The sequence below is a fragment of the Austrofundulus limnaeus genome, unplaced genomic scaffold (genome assembly GCF_001266775.1).
Source record: "Austrofundulus limnaeus strain Quisiro unplaced genomic scaffold, Austrofundulus_limnaeus-1.0 Scaffold266, whole genome shotgun sequence".
Lineage (NCBI taxonomy): Eukaryota > Metazoa > Chordata > Actinopteri > Cyprinodontiformes > Rivulidae > Austrofundulus > Austrofundulus limnaeus.
Window position 1 is genome coordinate 586585 of NW_013952668.1, and position 7564 is coordinate 594148.

Consider the following 7564-nt stretch of genomic DNA (forward strand, 5'->3'; position numbering starts at 1 on the left):
ATATAAACTAGTGATTCTGATTGTGTTTAGGCCAGCAGAGAAGGCTTTGCTGGCCCTGACAGCACACCACTGGTTGAACATTTCCTGAAACTTTTGTGTTTTTAACGGCTAGAAATTCAGTTTATTAGAAACCTGCCATGCGATTCGGCTAAATTTCTGTCAGCCATWGCTCTATGAGTGATAGAATTTCCCTGACATTTTATTCACAATCCAATGTAGATTTTTGRAATATATTTTACAAATAATGAAGCTCAGCAACTGAGTTTAGTTGGTTATTGGGTCCTGTCAAATGCTGACTGCTCCACACTCTCCTTTCCTGTTSCATTGTCACAGAAACAAAGTAAGCATCCATGATCCACAGGTGGTTGTGTGAAGTCAATTCAGGTACKCAGAAATTGCTTAAAGGAGCATTTTTTTGGGTTTTTTTATGTAATGTCTGTACAGTTTAAGCTGCTCTACAAGGCAGACTTTATCCCAGGTAACAAGCCAGCATTGACCATAAACTAAWTCTCCCATGATGCATGTTGATCATGTATGGGAGCTCCCTGTTGGAAAGTGGGAKAGTTCAGAATTCAAGATGGCAGCTACTCAACAYGACTCAACAGTGAGTAAAACTCTCTTACGTTTAGTTTTAACAGYATTTCTGTATTGTTTATTTCACATTTAGTCAGTCGTACACGCAGTACTTTTCAGTTTTTATAAAAGGACGTGTTTAAACACTGTTCCTATTCAGGAAATACCAMGTAGAGCTCAGCTTTTACTTGTTGGCAGTGTTTAGTCAAAGTAAAATACAAAATGTMGACGTTARTTACAACTGGCCCTTTAAGGGCCACCGTAATGCTCATGTGGCCCTCTGTCAACATGGGTTTAACATCCTGATCTAAAACAAGCAGGATAGGGTTCCTCCAGAGGGTTAGGAACACTGAGACAGAGGACTGAGGATCTGTTCTTTTCCSCTGAATCCACCCACATAGMAACATTTGTCTGGCCCAGTTCTGGCCCACACGAAGCACTAACACTCAGCCCAGATGTCACAAAGGATGATGGTCCTTTGGTGACCCTGRTGTGGTCCATGCATGRGYCAGCACCACATAAATGAAACCAYAACCAGGCCAGTTGTGGCCATCTTAAAAACAGTGCCATCACTGCCAGACCTGGCCCWCACCTGTCTGCTGTGTGGCCAGCTTTGCTTCCCCTCGCCGACTGATGAAGGGCGCCCAGGCTGCAGACACGTCTTCTGGGTTAATGTGCTTCTGCTGCTCGAGGASGGCAGAGTGGAATCCTGACAAACACACACGTGAGAGGACAGAAMACAAAAATCCCTCACAGCCATGCAGAGGAAATTGAAGATTTTGTTGTTTTGTTTGTCCTGAGCATAGCCTCCTAAATCTACTTGGGGACAGTGTTGAGAGGAGAGGTAAGATTTCCTCTCAACACTGTCCTTGACTGCTTTTTCTAGTTACACAATTTCAAAGTCCAAGTGACTCGAAGGACATAACATATGGAGTCCAGACAATCGTACCATTTAAAAATAAGTTTTAACAAACCCTATCATCTGAGACGGAACATAGAGTTGGAAGCAGCAGCTAAAATAAACAAAGAGAGAAGCCTTGAACCAGTTAGCAGTTGACTGTTATACCCAGACTATTTCTGAGAAACTAAACCTGTCAAACAAAAAATTAAAAAAATAACTGGAAAAGGACTACCAGTTACTTCCAAACCACTTAACAATCAGAAACTCTTAACAAAGTGACCCTGTGAGAGGCTGGAGGCTACAATCAGAGAAGGAAGCAGGATCGAGTGTGGAGTGTCGAACCAGCAACCAGCAGACATCAGACATCCAGCTGGCGGAGCTTGTTCCTTTAAAGTTTCATCAGCCAATCAGATCTGGAAACAGAGGTTATATCAAACAGACAGAAAAGTGTCAAAGGAGGAGACTGACATTTGAAGCTCTATACCTCCAAGCCGGTCAGGACAGACACCCAGTTAAAGACATCATCATCATCATCATCATCATCATCATCATCATCATCATCATCATCATCATCATCATCATCATCATGCTGGCTCAGTTAAAAATGAAGTCACTTCTGTTGGTTTCAGATTTTTTGCTTTTGACAACAGAAATAGTAAATGATGTGATTTACTGGGACTGTTTGGAGGGAGACCACCATCATGCAGGGTTCAGGGAGCTCTGAACTCAGGTCAACACTCYGACACTCTGAGTACTCACCTTCTGACAGAGATGAGTATTACTATCATAACCTGTTAACCATACACAATTTAAAGATAAAAATTTGTAAAAAAAAAAAATGTATTGAGTTTTGTGTCATATTTCAACTTAGAAGCTCCAGTTGTTGCACCACCTTTTGCTTTCTGTCCCAACTAAAGCCGATTCCTCCTCAAAATCTGAAACAACGGTCCTCTTCATCACAGTCTTCCTCAGTGAGTCAGGCTGTTTTATGTTCTTTTCCAGGCATCAGTCTAAGTCTCGTCCTTTTGCTCTGCTCCGTACCTTTTACTGACTTTGCCCMAGAAACCTTGGAGTTCACGCTGCCTCCCTTCTTCTGCCCCATGCTTCAGGCAGATCCCCTCAGGCTCGTGTCAGTTATTCCGCTTTTATTGTGAAAGATGGTGTTGAGATCCATTCTGCTCCTCATCCACTCAACATTTCAAGCTGAATTAATTCACTTGACTGGAGGTAATGGCTTTTGAGTGTTTCACATTAAACATGGGAAACAGCTGTGAGATAAATGTAGTGGAATAAATATTACATTTCATAATTTTYATGTCAGATCTATTGGGATAGTTTTAAGCAACAGTACAGAATGTGAAACAGTAAAAAAAAGGAATTTGATTGCATAAAATTGTTAACCAGATTAAACAGAGCCTGTAGAAACGTCTGCAGGCAGAAGAGAAAAGTTCGGCTGTGATCTTTGAGTTCTGTGGAGCTGCTGCATTTCAATTTGATGTTATTCTATAAAGGAAATTGTGCAAAAAAAACTACATTTAGCTGATTGGTCGTCCAACTCAATTTCCAAATGCTTACAGGCTGTTTTTCTAAAGAATAGCTGATGCAACRCTGTGGCAAACAGGCTCCTGTCCCGAGGTTTAAACGTTCTGCTGGGACTTCAAATTAAACAGAAATAATCAAGTTTTTCTACTTTAACATTTATTATTTTTCAACTAGACTTTTATACATGAGCTTTGAACAGGAAGGAGCATTTATCCCATGTATTGTAGTTTTAATATAATTTATTTTTTTTATTTTTCTCTGACAAAAGTGAATTTTCTCCTTATTGTCACCCACCAGGTGTGATATTTTTTATTATTTTGCCAGTGTGTGTTTGTCAGCTGAACTACACTTGAAAGATGGTTTTAAAATTCATCATTAACTGTTCGCAGTTAGTTCTGTTTGTCTGTTAGTAAAATATCTAATAATCCACTGGACAAATTTGACCAACGCTTTCAGAAATTAATTGTTTGATGKGCTTCTACAAATGATTCACAGTTGGAGGCAGTTCCACTTCAAAATGACTCAAATAGGTTTAAAATTGATTTAAAAAAATTCCCAGATGGAAACCAAACATTTTAACTACAGAACAGAAGTTTTATTTATTTATTTATTTATTTATTTATTTATTTATTTATTTATTTATTTATTTATTCATTTATTTATTACTTTTTGAATTTGGAACATTCTGAATGACTGACAATCTAAATCTTAAAAGACTTCTTGGGATCTTTTACAAGGTTTCACAACACCAGCAGGTTTTAGCAAGTCTAATTAAAAACAGTCAGTTTGATGAAATATCTGAACAAACCAACCAAGATGAGGTAACAAAAACATCTGGCACCACATAACTTATTATTCTGAAGAAGAAGCCAAAAGGAACCAAAATTATATTTTCTGTGAAAATGACTGAAATTGCTGAAATTTCTTGAAGAAGCTAAAACTGAGATGTTAATGCTAAACGTTACAAAATGCTATTTTAAAAGCAGCATAAGTTCAATTTAGAGCTAAAGGTAAACATAGTGTTAGCTTAAAGAACACGGTCACTAAAAGGCAGCTAAAAATATCCAAAGGTAGCTAAAAGCTAAAAAGAACAAAAGACGTGCAAAAAGCAAAAGTATGCAAAACGATGGCTAAAATCAAAAAGTAACATAAAAAGGCAAAATTAAAGCTTTAAAAACAGATTAAAATATTTTTAAATGAATTTAAAATTTTTAATGTTTATCTATGGTGAAATAAGATTTTTAAATTTAATATTTTTAAATGTCTTAAAGTTGCACAACCCAAAAATCACTTTCCTCACATCCTGAATGAGGCGAACGTTTGGTTAAAGCTAAAATAGCAGAAAGTATGTGGAAGTCGTTTGAAACAGAAGAAACTCAACAGGAAAACAATGAAGTGATTGATGACTCAGCAGTCTCACGTTTACTGAATTTGACACCAACACGATCAGAGCGATCACCTAAAACATGTCAGGAGTCCTTGTTCAGCAAGAAGCCGGTGGGTTTCAGTGGATTCACCCACGTGTTTGACACGCTGCAGCTCTGACGCAGCTGACCTGAACTAGACTTTCTTTTTTAAATACTTGTTTGTTTCCTGTTGCACAAGAACAGGATCTCCAGCAGAATGACTCTCCCCTGTGGGGGTGGTGCGTGCACGGTGCTCGCACCGTGCACTCACACGCACACATACAAACACACCCTTTTAGTGGCTCGTCCAGCTGGGGAGGGAAAGACCACTGGTGCCCTCTTGTGCTCAGAACAGATGAAGTCTGAGGATGGAGGTGTAGCTCTGCTGTTCTTCAGCTGTTGCCGGGGTGAAAACCTGGAGGAAATGTGAATATATCTGTGTTTACCCAGTTGATGATGGTATGGAATGAAGTTATTTTAACACTGAGGTGAAATCAAGCAATAATTTAATACCCATCTGCTCTCAGATGAACTCAGCTCATATCTTTTCATGCTTTAATCAGAATAATCAACAAAATAAGACCAGGTTAAATAAAAGTGGTATTCCTTGAAGGAATGCATGTTGCCTGCAACATTTTGTGATGTTACCTAAAGGCTCAAAGCATGTGTTGGGGATCTTAGTTACTATCACACCATATATCAGCTATATGTGAGCCTCAATGAGTTTAAAGCCCTGTTTTTTTTTAATTAGCTGTAGTGGCCATTTTAAACAGGGGGATCTTCAACATGAATGAGTTATAGATGTACATCTAGTTATTACTTTCTGAAAATTCATCCGGTGGTTCATAAACATTTTGTTGACTCAAACAGTTTAGGCCATATGTGTCAAACTCAGCACAGACCACACGTGACCCGCCACGTCATGTTACGTGACCCAGGAATATTTCAAAGATGTATTATTATGTTAAAAAAAGGAGGTCATGCTGCTGTAAAGCCAGGATTAATCATAATCTGCATTATCCAAAATGCATGTTGAATTTTTTTACTCATGAAATGACAGCATCCCACCACTAAGGTCAACTATAGCACAGAAACAGCTGCATCTAGCAGCAGGAAATTTGGTAGGAATACAGATGTAGTTGACCTACAGTGAGTTAGCAAACGGTTTTGCAACAGACCCAACATTTCAAGTGGGGGCGGCGCTATTTGAAAAGCTGGTGTCTGGACATACAAAAATGTTTATAGTTCAAAATAGCTTCAGATTTGTATTGTTTAGCTGTGATGAAGGCTTATCATTTCATGACAACATTGTGTGCTTCTATACAACTGGCACCAAGCAGTAGGTAAAAGAATCACGACTGAAAATTTTTATTTCAAGCCTGTACATCCATAAACATGAGCAGATCCTGATGAAATCTGGCACAAGTTGGTTTCATTGTCACTCCACGCAGCTGAAACAAGATCTGTTTTTTGGTTTTCCATCAACAAAAATATCTTAATTTTAACGAATATTCTAAAGTCACTTCTCATTTAAATACCAGAACATCTTAAAAAGCCGCAACCCATGTGTAAGTTCTGGTGGGTGCTTTGCTTATGTGCCGGGGTCATATGCTACCACTATGTGGTTTCTAGTTTATTTCACATTTAGTCAGTTGTACATGTATTACTTTTTAGTGTTTATAATGGATCCAAAATGGAATCCTACAAAGCACCAGCACCCAAAACCTTTTGCCTTCAGTTTTGAACAATGGGGAGAAGGTGGAAACGTCATCTGTTTTAGTTGTTGATGGTTTGATCGGGTTTCTAAAGACTTCTGTTCCAAATCAATGTGTTTCAAAACAAGGCAGAGCTTGAAGCTTCCACATATTTCTCTCTCTTCAGTTTTTCTACTGATWTCCAAATGTATCAGCTTCATAAGATTAATTTGATCCACTCTCAGCTCATGTTGGTGACTTGGCTCAGTGAGCACAGCAGCAACATCCACTCTTTTCAGATCTGGAGCTCTGCTCAGTTAGAAGTCAGGTTTCCTGAGAATTTCTTTTCACTCATATTCAACAGATGATCTGCAGTTTCTCTGCCACCATCCAGGTGAGCTGTCCTCTGCACAGGTGTGTGCAGGTGCATCAAACATCAGGAATGTATCACTGATACCACCATAAATGGATCAATATTAAATTAGTTCCACTTCCCTGTTTTCAGTGCAAGAGCAACTAAAGATAAACTCAAGGTGATGTCAATTCCAAAACATTCATTTGTACTGATTTAATTTTTACAGTCAGTTACAGCAATATTTGTGCTGATTTTGTACTTGAAGCCTTTTGCTGTATTTTTCTTCTTTGTASCACTTTTCTGTATTTATGTAGCACTTTACTTATAGCTTTATTTTAAATTTTGTCACTTTTAGCTTGTAATTTACTACTTTCCAACTGTAAGCTGATGTTTTGATTTTTTTTTTATTAGATCTCTGTAGAAATTAACATGAACAGATAAAGACATGAAGTTTAATAGCCTAGTTAAAACCAGCCCCTTGTCCTTCACTTTGCTTTATACGAGGGTCTGGACTCTTGGCTATTGAGAAGCGATTCTTGCTGGAGGCGTGGCCTCTGTTGAAGTTTAAAATGATTGGATTGTTTGGCCATGATGTATGTGTGCCAGCTCCACTGTGTAGGAGGCTAAGCTAAGAAGCTAACCGGAAATTGTGTGCGCTGTAAACAAGCCTACCAAGAGGAGAGAAGAACCTAGCCGAATTAGATGGCTGTAAATGAGAGCTGCTGCTTTGTCAGACAATTTTAATTTAATTTGGAAACCTTGTCAACACGGACTGGCTTCATTCACTTCATCCACTGTCATTGCTAAACTAACTAGCAGACACTGTGCAGAAAATCAACATTGTTCAAAACTCCTCCTTTTGTTTGCTGATTGGCCCAGGTAAGATAAACTACAAGCAGACACTGCACAGAAAATCGACGCTGTTTAAAACTCCGCCTTCTGTTCTCTGAGTGGCCCAGACAAAAAGTCTCCTGAAGCAATCCTTGTCTATGGGAAAAATCCCAGACGGAGAAGTGAAGGGAAACTAGAATTGAGCAGAACTATGTAGGAAGGCAAGGGCCAGGCTAGCATTTTAGTGAAAAGTATATATATA

The 7564-nt window shown here is 38.7% G+C and overlaps 1 pseudogene; it reads right to left on the reverse strand.

The window, feature by feature from the left end:
* Window positions 1-1142: 1142 nt before the first annotated feature.
* LOC106526238 (uncharacterized) overlaps window positions 1143-7564 on the reverse strand; it is a 13726-nt pseudogene continuing 7304 nt past the window's right edge.